The sequence below is a fragment of the Pseudorca crassidens genome, chromosome 6, assembly GCF_039906515.1.
Source record: "Pseudorca crassidens isolate mPseCra1 chromosome 6, mPseCra1.hap1, whole genome shotgun sequence".
In the NCBI taxonomy this organism is placed as follows: Eukaryota; Metazoa; Chordata; class Mammalia; order Artiodactyla; family Delphinidae; genus Pseudorca; species Pseudorca crassidens.
The window spans coordinates 55,223,235-55,236,647 of record NC_090301.1 but is presented as its reverse complement, the minus strand read 5'-3'; the positions used below and the strand labels follow the sequence as shown (position 1 = coordinate 55,236,647).

General features: G+C 42.4%; 1 protein-coding gene across 1 annotated transcript in view; it reads right to left on the bottom strand.

The window, feature by feature from the left end:
- PDE11A (phosphodiesterase 11A) overlaps positions 1-13,413 on the bottom strand; it is a 420,155-nt gene that overhangs the window by 131,402 nt on the left and 275,340 nt on the right. The window lies entirely within an intron of this gene.

Below are 13,413 nucleotides of genomic sequence, written 5' to 3'. Positions count from 1 at the left end.
CTATTCAGAGCCCAGGTCACCTTGACTTGTACCTTGGCCCTCTCTTTGGTTCTTCTCTGGTGGGGCGGGGGGGGGGGGGGGTTGGGGGGTGGAGTCAGCCTGAAGAGGAGGTAGAAATTTTTAAGAGCAAGATAATTCACAAGATCAGATATTGATAAAGTAACTTAAGGGATTTACATCACATTTAGAATATCCACTATAGATGGCATCCCACCTGTGGCAGAGAGGCTAATTGTTTCCACATCAAAAAGCCCTGCCCTTATTTATTTCTCACTGAGGCTCCATATTCAGCAGCCCTTCCTTTGATCGGGCAGATAAGACTGGGGGCCAAGTTTGATCTTTTATGCGTCTTTATGACACTGCAGATGAAAACTGCCTGCCTGGTGACAGTGCTATTCTTTAACATTAGATTTTTACTGGCCAGGGGGGAGGACAAAAACATCATGCTTTAGACTTATAAAATATCACATTTGCCACTGAGAGGCTCGGATGTTCAAACATCCAGCCTCCCCACCTTTCCACTGACTCATCTTGATCTTCACAGATGAAGTCCATCCAATTGTCCTCCTTTCTAGCTGACAGGGAGAGAGCCAATGAAATGCCTTTTCCTGTTGCTGGGTGACTGCGAATATTTTGAAAACACGTCCCATAAATGCAGCAGCTTAAAAGCCTGCCATTGGCTGGTTGGCCATTCTGTGCATGGTGACGTGTGAGGCTGGCACAAGTGACAGGTGGGAACAACTATGCAAATATATCACTGGCCTGATGTTCCACTGGAGAGGAAAACTATTTCAAGGCTGAGTGACAACTATAACATACCCTGTAGAAGAAAAATAAATCTCCCTGAGTCTACATTTAGGCATCTGAAGAACGGTTATGGGAAAAAAGCAAGAAAAAAACCCCTCAAGGTTGTCTTACCCTCAATACCCTGTTTTCATGGTCTGATTAGCAGTTCTACCTGTCCTAGAAATATATGTGTATTTCTCCATATCTTTTGCAGTTCTGTGTTGACACATTTTAAAGTCCAAACTTGTTTATTCAGGGAAATAATTTAAACACTGTCAAGGAGGCCTTTTAAATTTTTCTTTGTCTCCTTGTCTCCAGCGCCCCTTCCTTCACCTTCCTCCCCTGACCTTCAAGTCCAAATATCCCGGGGCCACAGGATGTGGTCAGTGTCAGGACCAGCACTGACTGCATTTTATCTCCCTCTGTCCACTTAAAATATTTGCATCCTGGTGGGAGGATAAGCAAAGTCTTGTCTAAACAGCTTTGGGATTCTCTTTGCAGCCAGAGAGCTGTTTGGATTCAAGTAACTGCTTTTGCTAACACTGGGTTAACTGTTCATACACAAATCTGCCAAAGAGCCTCTAGGAAAGAATGTCCTTCTACTAATTGAATTCTAATGAGGCCAGGAAGTAGATCAGGAATTGAGCTATTTTACTGTGAGTTTCAAACATCAGATATAGGGATGTTTGGCTTTGATCTGCTTAATTCTTTAGTAGGTCCTAATTAGTTCACGAAAAAATGATTATTCCAGAAGGTATCTGTGGTTTATTGGTGGATCCAGTTGAAGGGCGCTTTTCTGGTTATACATCAGAGCCTCCAATGTTCAAGCACAACAGAAAGACACTGTTATGATAGGACCAGATGAAGCAGTTGTTAATGAGGAGTTTCTGGGCCAATCTAATTGGCACATCCCCGGAAGTTATATTTATTTGCTTTATAAGGTTTGGGTGAGTTTGAGAGCCAAATCAGGGTGACCATCAGTGGGATTAGCTTTGGATACAGAAATGCTTTCAGGACATAATAGAACTTTTTTTTCAATAATGTGACCTAGACAAAGTCTCTCGAGAAACCACTTCAGCAGACAGATCACTGGCGGGTATCACCCAGTGTCTACAAATTATGAGTTATGAAGGGGCTATTGTGAGCACCTCACCTGTGCCTCAGGGAATCTGAAAGATACGTGCATATACACCTCACCTGTGAGGGACAGCCGTGATATTATCTGCCTCGTACCTCTCTCCTTTCTGGGGCTCTGGTCCTTCTTCCACTCCAACCATGTTTTGTCCTGGGGGCTGACATATTCTTCAATGACTACGCCCCTGTCACAGTTGATTGGTCCAGGGATGGGCACTGGACCAAAACTGGACCAGCTGGAAAACTTCCCTAAGATTCTCCAAACTGGAACTTGGGAATAGTTCTTTCTAGTTGGGGTTGCTGAAAGATTAGAAACTTAGGCCCTGACAGAGGCCATGGTGACCCCTTTGTAAGGAAAGCCAGGCTGTAGTCAGCATAGCTGGGGGCTCAAGCTGCAGTGACATAGTTCTGTCCATTTGGCTTGAGGGACCACTGGGGTGCTTGCTGCAGCCAGTTCCAGGAGTGGTCAGTTGGCTTCATAAGCACAGTCTGTGGGGCATATCTTCCTTTTGCTATGCAGTGTACTCCCGTTTGTAGCACTTCCTGGGAGAAACTTTGGGCTTACGTATAGAAGATTTATCTGGGACCTTGCACCCTAAGCAATCCTGCCTTCTCATGAGTGAATTACTGTGCAGGGAGAGAAAGAGCTCCAATGGGGAGAGATGCTGAACATAGCTCACTGCACAGAGAGACATCCCTAACAATCCGATACTTGGACCTTTGGTTTTCAAGGGGGTTATCAAAATAACCAGCCTTTGTTCTCACACATAACTTCTCAGAGAACCAGAGGAAAGCTATATTCAAGGAGATCACTGATGGTTTGAAAGATATTTCAGGCAGAAGCATAAATTTCTCCACGGTTTTAAAGGGAGAGAGAGTCCCATGATTTTTCATATTGGAGCAACGAAGTCATAGAAAGCATCTCTCCCTGTTCTCTTTCTTTTCCGAATTCTGGTAGTGGGGGGAAGAGTACAAAGTGTCCTTCCTTAAAATCTAGCTTCAGTGTTTCACGGACTTCTTTGACACATGTAAGCCCAGTGGTGAGGATGGCCACCTGTTCCTGCAGAAACCATCACAAAGCTTGGTTTTCACAGAACTCCTTTCCGCCTCCGGAAAGGCCTGAGATGAATTATAATATATGTTAGGAAAATAAACCTAGTAGAGAGAGGAATGGGGTCATTCAGCATAAGAGTTGTTTGGGATTTACCCTGGGGGGAAAATTGCTTTTAGATCTCATAAACCTACCCCTTGAAGTTAGTTTTCCAGAATGCTAAAGGCGGAGAAAGCACACTTGCTGAAACAGTTGGGCTGGATTACTTTACAAACTATGTAACCTTAAAAACAAAGAGGGGTAGGATAGGGAGGGTCGGAGGGAGGGAGACGCGAGAGGGAAGAGATATGGGGACATATGTATATGTATAGCTGATTCACTTCGTTATAAAGCAGAAACTAACACACCATTGAAAAGCAATTATACTCCAGTAAAGATGTTAAAATAAAAACCAACAACAACAACAAAAACAAAAACCAACCAACCCAAACACCCGCAGCAGAATCTCTTGAAATCTGAACTCGTCTATTAAGGAACTAAGCCATAATTACAGAAGGGCTCATAATCAGACCATAAGGATAGCACCAAGCCAGGACCAGAAAAATCTAAGATAAAAAGGGTTCCACATCATTTTGAAAGGGAATATAACAAATTCAGCATGCCTACCTGTATCTCATTTTTTTCATTTGTACCCTATAAATATTTGGGCATTTCTCTGTACCTCAGTTTCATCACCTATAAAATATGAAAAATAATAGTAGGGGTTTTGTTAGGATTAAATGAGTTAATACAGGTAAAGCACCGGAAACAGACCTGGCACATGATAAAATGTTCATGAAACGTTTGTTGTTTTCCAGGTGACCGTCACACTGAGTGGACTGAACAGGTACTGGGCAGGAGAGTCCAAGGAAAGGACCTCAGCAGCAAAAAGTGAGTCCCCCAAACTGGCAGTGAGCTGTCTCCCTCAGCTGCCTGATTCATAAATAGGATGCAGCCACCAACACCTCTTTAAAAGGCCTCTCTGTTAACATTCAATGAAATAAGAGCTACGAAAGCACTTTGGATCAGCAAGCATGCTACAGCTATAATAGCACTACTCTGAGCAAACAGCAATATTTAGACGTATATAATGATTGGTATCAGGTTATCCTACAGTAAGCCTAGAAAATGTATTTTAAAGTCCATCCACCTGGAGATGCTTAACAGCAGAATAGTATATAAGCCTTTTATCCCAGGATAGGTTGAAAACAGCCTGCCCTTTCGTAAGTTCTCACCAGCTCTTCTCACACTGTCCTTTCATGGGTGTATGGATTTGATTACAGTGAATCTAAGGAAGTACCCATAGGCGCTGCTCTGGGCCACCTTCTAGGGCCAACTAGGAGGCCAGCTGCATGGCCCCCAGCCTGGGGGCATGAGGCAAAATCTATTTTGAGCTTGGATCCCTTCTACAACATGGTCTCACAGAAAGGATTCTAGAGTTTTCTCTGTTATAGTGTGGCTGACAAATTTTCAATTTTTATTAAAATTCTTGCTTGTTCACACACTAATTCGTTTTAATCCCAACCAAATGTTTGAGGCCCTGGATGGAAACATCAGCCTGTATTACATGACAGTCTAAGAATAGTCTCTGTGGTTATTCTTGTTCATAATACTGAGTTTAATTTCTTGGTTTTATGTATATGAGTGTCTAATGCAAAGACAGCAAAATCTTGCACAGATATTGTGTCACTGGCTATGGGGCTTCTGATGCCTGGTTAAGGTGATGTCTGTAAAAACTCCATGAATTGCTCCTAGGGAAACAAAAGCACCAGAAACAGAGTTACTATACCACCAACCAGCAGCATTCCTAGCAAGAAGAGCGTGGAATAGCTCCACCAGCTCTGGTAATGAAAGGGCTGCTTTTGACGGGACAGAGCAGAGCCCCTCAGATGGCTGGGTTCAAGCCCTGTTGCAGGCATGCTGCAGTGCATGTGCAACAATGAGAATAATGGAGCATCTGACCAGCTGACCTCTGGCTACTGACCACACTACCTCACCATCCACATCGCTTCGCCACCAACTCCCAGCCCCTCCAAGGGGCCTCCCCGGCTGCCCACTGGGATACAGCCAGTGGGATGGCTTTGACCAGGGTTTGTCGATAAGGCTGAACCACAGGGAGATTTTCCCAATCCTTCTGCCTCGCGCCTGGGCAAATGAATAAGCTGCCTGTGTCACTAACATATTCCAGGTCATGCACACACACAAACATTATTAGATCTTGGAATTACTTTTAAATTACTGTCTTTTAGGTTTTAACCGTTTTCCTAGAAATGCAGCTCAGCAAATCCTTGCGTGGAGCAAGGATGGCACCCAGTGGCCAAAGTGTTTCATCTCAGATCTTGTTTTCTCACAGATTTTCTGTTGCTTTTCTCTTTGGAAACAATGAATGCCGCAAGATCTTTTTCTAAAGCCAGAGATGAAACTCCAGATCACTTGATCCCTTTGAGCTAAAGTGCACACACACACACACACACACACACACACACACACTCACACACACAAATTGGGGCAGTATACAGAGATTAATTCAGAATAACTTCTAAAAATCCTCAAAGATTTACCTTAAATGTCTTGTGTTAAAGTCATCATATTGCAGATATGCAGATTATTTCTCATGATGTCCCTAATATCATACATCACCCTAGGAAATACTATAGAAACATAAACCCAATCTCACATTCTTCACTTCCTATCTTCCCCCAAATAGTCTCTAGTTCATGAGTTCTCATGCCTTAAGCATAAGACTTTATCTCCTGACAAGTGCTTTATCATTAAACTGATATTTGCAATCTCATATCCTTGTTATCTTTGCTACAAGGTACTTGGCAGGTCTGGAGAGCACAGGATAATAAAGTGAGACTGCTCTTTTTCCTTTGAGCTTTCCAGATGTCGAGAGATTTCTATACAGCTAGATAGCCAATCAGACTGTAAGGAAGACAAGCAAGATGTCAGAATAATGGATCATGTACCCTCTTGCTAAGAATGATGCAATATCTTCATAATGTTTGCTGTTTCCAATTTCCTTAGGTTTCTAAGCAGTCTGAAACCCCAGGGCAAGAAGTCACATGGACGGCACAACCACAACACAAAAAGAAGCTTCTAATAAAATAGCTAATAATAAAATATATTGATTGCCCAAAGAATACCACAAAAAGTCTCTTTTAAAATGTCTATGTTAAGTTCAGCCCAAAATTCTGTTTTTCTCAGACATCATCACCATTCATGCTTATTTGGCCCCCAGGCTGTTGAAATGCCATGAAGGTTCCAAGATAATAGTTAGATCAAAAGAAGCGGCTTCAGGATAAAAATCCATGATATTGCTTACACTTTCCTATTCAGCCACCCGGAAAGAAGCACTGTCTTCAGAGTCAAAATAAAACACTGGAGAGAAAAATCAAAGCCAAGCATGTGCATTGTTCTTGCTGGTGCTTTGGTTCTTGTTGTCTCATATGTAAAATGGAGCTGTGATAACCCTGCCCTCACCAAGAGGTTGTGAGGCTCAAGTGAGATAAAGGTATGAAAAGGTTTTTATATACTGAAAAGTCATTATTTAAGATATTATCAGGGCTTCCCTGGTGGCGCTGTGCTTGAGCGTCCGTCTGCCGATGCGGGGGACACGGGTTCGTGCCCCGGTCCGGGAAGATCCCACATGCCGCGGAGCGGCTGGGCCCGTGAGCCATGGCCGCTGAGCCTGCGCGTCCGCAGCCTGTGCTCCGCAACAGGAGAGGCCACAACAGTGAGAGGCCCGCATACCGAAAAAAAAAAAAAAGATACTATCATTCAAACATTTATAGGTAGCACTAGTGTAAGTTTTTATTCTGAAGAGATTGAGCCTCTTGTCTTACCTAAAATAATCACTTATCTTCCTCACGAGTATTATTGTACTATTTCACCCTTCAAATGTAATAGAGCAACGGTGGGCTTTGGAAATCACTTATAATATATAATTAAATCAAGTTGAGCCAAATCTTCTACCAAACACCCAAGTTTTTAAACAAAGCTTAATTTAAAGCTTAGGGTATTTAGAAATTATAAGGACCCCAAGATGTTTTGTCAACTTTATGTTGCTTTCTGTTTTATTTTCCCCTTCCCTCCTACAGATAAATTTTACAGGCTTGTAAAATTATAGCGTTTTATAGCTGGAGATGGCTTTGTTTTTCAGATGAGGAAACCTGAGGCCTAGAAATTTTAAATGAGTCAGGAGGTTTGGTGGCTGCTTTGTCTGCTTACATGTTTGCTCTTTCTTGCCTTACTGTCTGTGGCCTCACAAAGACTGCCTTAAAAGGGGCAGCTCTGGCTACTGAGACTGTAGAAAACCCTTCAATCAGACACTCTCTCCTAATTTCATATTTCAGATGGTACCTTGGAACCAACAGAATCATGATTTGTACACGCTTTTAAGATTTTGAATAGATCCATTTTCAACTGAGAGAAAACATACAGAATTACCAAAGCAGTACATAATTTCAAAAATAGGTAGAAGGGAAAGAATACAGGGTCATACAAATAAAAAGAATTAGATAGGAATCCTGAGATTCAAGAAAATAATAGTTTTAAAGAATTTAGTCAGCAGAGTACTGGTAGCAGGACACGTGACTGAAGAATCTCACTTAACATTAAAGAAATTGCTGAATCAACTAAGAATTAATTTGCCCTGCTGTAGAGCAAGGAAGGACAGATATTGTCGTTACTGAATACTCCAAAGAGAACATCTTAAACAAAGACAATGAATCCCTTTATTTTCATGTAGTTTATGCTTCATAGGAAATCCAGAAAACTAATCATCAAGAGCTTAAAACAAGGGGTTGAGGCAGGATTTGCAGACACTCTCAATGTCATAGACACTTGCTTCAAAATTCTACTCACATGTTGTAACTTCCTCTGCCATCAAAACTGCAAACAGTTCAATGAATTTGGTCACTTGGTAGAAATTTCTCCAGCACCCAGAAGCAAGGCATGGCTTTAGGTGATTGAAGGGTTACAAAAAGGAACTAGACAAGGGCTCTCACCTAAAAATGCTCCTAGTTTCACCAGATGCTTAGACAGGTGCACGAAGATTTATATCACAGGGTAGACACTGATAAGTACAATGAAAGAATGAGCAGATCACCTTGGCCTGAAGGACAGTTAGAATGACTTCATGTCGGGGGGCAACTGAGCAGGATGAGATGGCCTGTTAGGACTTTAAATATGCAGAGAGAGGAACAGGATGGGAACAAAGATAGGGAAGGGCCAAGTATGGAGAGAAAACATCACATAGAACTCGTGTGAAGGGTGGGTAAATGGGAGCATGAGAAACAGGCTGGAAAAGTGAACTGGAGCTTAAAGCTCAGAGCACTTTTAATGCACACTGAAAGAATTTGTAATGATGGACTCCAAAGGCTTATAGCAGATGCTAAGCGTTGTGAGAAGGAAACTGGCACCAACGGAAGAGTACTGCTGATTTGGCAGCTGTGTACAGGATGAATTTGGGAGTGCAGCAGGGAGCCCAGACAGGAGAGCACTGCATAGCCACCGTCTGCGTGAGAGAGAAGGAGGACCTGAACTGTGATGGCTGTGAGGATGATGAGAGACGTTCCGAGTCCGAATGGAGGGGACACATGAGAGTGGGGGGCGTGAGGACTCAAAGATAACTGCACAATTACATCTACAGTGCACGTCTGGAGAGGAGGGTGAGGGGAGCGTAACAGGAGTTTGTAGCTTCTACCTAAACTGAAGAAAGAGCAGAGAGAAAACCAACCATTGTGATGGCTAAGTCACACCCACATCATTGAAGTGACGGGCTATTGGTTCTTTATTTCCGGTTCCATCTCTATAGTTGCAGATGGCTCTTACTAGAGAGAACCAGAAAGAAGGGAGAGTGATCCAGGCCCAGATGCCCTAGTGTTCTGGAAGGTTCTGAGCCCTTTGGCCTTTACAGTTGCCTTCATCGTTCAGGGGTCAGGGCTCTAACTGGGCCACCCTGTCTCCCTACACTGCTGTCTTCTTCCCTGGACCTTCAGGACTGTCACTGCTCTGAAACCAAAACCGAACTGCCTTTGATTTCATTCCCTCAGGCTCAGACTCCCTGGGCCTTCAAGTGTGACACTAAGGAACGCAGGGAATCCAGCTGTGTTAATGGGTAGAGGCAAGAAAGTGGGAGGATCTCCGCCCAGGAAAAGTAGATGTTCATAGTGCCCTTTGGGAGACAGCTTTCAAATGGAAAGAAGTGACAAACAGTGGCTATTTTGGGTGATCTGAGAGGAGGTCAGTGTCACCACAGGATGTATTTGGCCAGGTGGGTCCTTGAAGAGCCCTCCACTCAGAGACGCTCAGTTCAGCAGGAGGAAAGATCAGCCTGGACTCGCAGCCCTGGCTCCCCTCACATCACCCCCCCCCCCACCCCACCTAGTATTTTCTACACTTGGAATGACAAAGTACAAGCATCTTTTTTCTGATGTGGCATTTGATTAAGACACAATTCATCAAGAGGACTGTGTATGAACACATGGACATTTGAACACAAGGACTCCACATATTTATGGCGTTGTCCTAAGCAGCTCAGGCCATCAGCTCAGTCTGCTGCCTTAGGAGCAGAAGATGCACATTAGGATGCTGACTCAGCTGTTTCCCCTGCAGTCAATTTCTTGCTGAAGGTTCAATAACTTTCCCTGACGATAAAAAAATCTGATATTAAACTTGGCATAAATACTATTTAAAGTCAAAACAACCCCCTCAATTCCAGAGGTGGGGGGGGACAAGAGAGGAGACAGAATAGGTTAGGTGTAAGATGATAGCCAAATTCTGTTCATAATGCTGCGAAGTCATCTTTTAAACAACCTTAGAAATAAGCTCGAGTGAACTGGAAAGTCATTGTTGAGATTCCCAAAGGCAGCCTTTCATGAAGGCTGTGAGGGCTGAGACTAGAGAAACAAGGGAGAGTTCTTCTTCCCTCCCTGGCACCCTGAGGCCTGGGGTTACCCCTGGGCCATGAAGGCACCTCTGTGGGAACACTCAGCCTGCGGGAGAGCAGCTGGAAGATGTTCCCTACTGACAGGGGTGGGGAACACGAGCTACCCAAACCTCTGCCACACAGTGCCCTGTGCCATTTCTCCCCTCTCTATACAGTGCACTTGTCCTCTGCAAGAAGCTGCTGCAAGGATTGGGCTTTTCCACAGCTCCACAAATGGAGCTGGCAGGGCAGTGGTCAGCACACCTGCTGCCTTCCTGCAATGAGAAAAAGATGCACCCTCTGGAGGCTCCATTGCTAAAAAGCATCCCGTGCACTTGGCCGGCCAGGTGGGGATCAGTCCCAACTCCTGCCTCCCTGTGCAAGAACCCTTGTGCAGGGCCCTATGACAGACACATCCACCGGCATAGTGGCAAGGGCGGTTCTGAGGGGAGGAACTTCTTATTATAACATCTGAATATTTCATGGGTCAAACGTGTCTCCTGAAACTTAATTACTTACAAAAATAGTACATCACATCCCATTGCTCAGCCTGTCCCCTGCCATCCATCTCACAGAGGAGGCCATAAGATCCTATTTTTGATGTGGCCATTCGTATTTTGGTACGTAAAGGCCACAGGGAGCACCTATCCTCAGTACTTTATTTGCTTTACCAGGATGTTAATTTGTGGCCTAGGCAATAACACTGAAAACTTGAAATATGCAAGAGGCAGTCCAAACCCAAACACCCAACATGAGTTATTGGCGTTTAATTACTGAGGCAGTTAAATAGTGCTGTAAACGAGTTCATCTCTGATTGCAGCCATAACCCTTGCAGTTTGGAATTGAAAGAAGGGATGATAGAAGATGGCAATATAACATGAGGACGTCCATGAGTTGGTTTTAATTGGTAAACTGGCATATATAGTGATAACAGTTTGGTCTGTCCAATGCATTGGAATCCTAGGAAAGTGCATAAAATTACGGAAGCATATAATTGGTGTACTAAACTCATTTTCTTATGTTATCACAGCTGACATCTTCAGGTTATTAAAAGCCTTTAAACCAGTCATCTTCAAAGAGATCTAACTGACAATATGGTCTTTATATATTATTCCTGTTCGCACCAAGCAGAAGAGATGTAAACAGGCACTAAAATCTGCACAAATTTTCTGGGCACATCTTTCTTATTTCAAGTTCAAGGAAGATCAGTAAATGTTAATGAGGATAAAAACCATTCTTTAGATCTTGGTTTCCTCATTCAATGCACAGGGCATCAATCCATAAAGGATAAACTAATATTATAACCTGAATCAGACTTTCAAAAAGTTAACTCATTAGTTTGAGGAAGTTCTGTGATCTTTTCATGTATAGGGGACCCTACATAAAGGACTGTTTCCCAAGGTATAATGATATATTAGAATGACAAAGATGGGCTTAGGTTCTGACATTCCTGGATGAGCAATTATATGTTGTTTCACCTACTTATTCTGCTTAGACAATCTAGGCGCACTTCTGGGATGGTTTTCACTCTCTAACCACCGTTCACCCACTCACCACCACACACCTCTCAAGGAGATTTTTCCCAACAGGAGAAATAGGGTTAACCGAACAAAACAAAATGAACAGAAACACCCTCCCCCTGTCTTATGGCATTCTAGAATAGGAAAAGAAATCCCCAAATGTGGAAGAGTGTGAAAGAGGAAGAAAAGGTAAGTGGAAAGGTAATGTGGTATCATCCTAGCATGAATGATTATTGAAGATTCACTACAGGTTTATCATATAGGAAATCTGTGTTCCTTTAGGCCATACCACCTAGGAGTACAAATAGTAGTGAATTAAAGTGATTAACGGTATGTATCACACTCTCCAGTATTTTGGGATCTCCATCTCTCCTACTTGTTCCTGGGATTACTCAAGGTTCTTGTCCTTAAGATGTGACCACTCAGCTCGCAGTGAGTCCTTCCACCTCTGTTGGTCATATTGGTAGGCAGATGTCTTGCATCTGGCCATAGTGATGCTTCCTTCCATTGGGCTGCTGCTTCCTGTTGTGTGCTACTGACACTCTGGAATCCCTGTGCTCTTGGGGTAATTTAATGCACTGAAACCATACTAAAGTCCATGCCTTTTGTGTTCATTCATGTTCTTAGCTGAGAACATGAATCCATGGGAAGCTGGAGTAAGAGACAAATCCAAGAGACAAACTCCATGCTGAACCTGGAATCATCCAGACACTGAGGCCCATGGCCTCAACTCCCAAAAGGGAGTTTTTGACTCAGAAGCCCTCTTAGTCTCTCATGTAAACAGACCACATCTCACTGGTCTTCTAGACATGTCTGAATCCCAGATATGGTGAAGCTTAGGCTGCAACTGGAATCTGACCTGTGTACATATGTATTTGACCTCCAGATCCTGTTAGCACTCGATGATGAAATAATTTTCTTCCCAAAATTCTGGCTTAATCTCTGAATCACTGATCACTAGCTTGGTCCTGGCTGGGCATAATCCAACACACTGAAACTCAGCCATTCTTTAACTCATAAAATCTCATGGATAACTCTGATTCTACATTTCAAATCTCTCTTTTCTCTCCCTCTCTCTCTCTCTAAATATATATATTATACATACATACATATAGATATATAGTACTAGCTCTGTTAAAAAAGTATTGCAGTAGCCAAGGTTACAATATTTTTGAATATATGCATAGTTTATTTGTATATATTGGTCAAAACAAAGCACTTATTTACTGTGATTTAGCTACGATGTTAGGAAACTGCCATTGCACACACTCTACTGTGAAACTTCAGTAAATACTTTTCTATGTGCAGGATTATTTTAAGCCCACTGCAATTATAAGGCATCAGCTACCAATTATGATAATGTTTCATTTACTTTATATATCAAGAAAAAAAGCCATTAGGTTAAAATTATCTACTATATCTCAATTATATTGTAACAAGATATTCACTAATATCTTACAGGATAAAATCTGGAATACATCACTTTAGTTAATAATCTTGATCATTTTAAGACGAAATAACCCATTTTTCTCAGATTTAAATACTTCATGTTTTTAGTATGTTTGTGAACTAAAAATAAAAAAAGCATGACAAATTCCAAGACAATGGTGTTTGCCTTACTCTAAGGAAAGAATTAAGCCTGAACATAGGGCAATACTTTTAGAGAGTAGACAGCTATTGATTTTGGCTGCTCTAGCTCTAGACATGTCCCATCACATAGCTTCTGCAGTCATATTTAGTCCATTATGAGCTTTGCTGTATTTCTCCCTGCCTGCCCCTTTCATCTTTTAGCAATTAAGATGATTATAAAATGGTAAAAATATAAAACACAAAACAGTAAAAACAGTAAAATGTTTATGGAAACTTATTTCCATAAGTAGAATTGCTAGGTAACTGAACTTGATTAAAGTAAAAAAGCTTTAAATATTTTTGATGGAAATATTTATCAAATG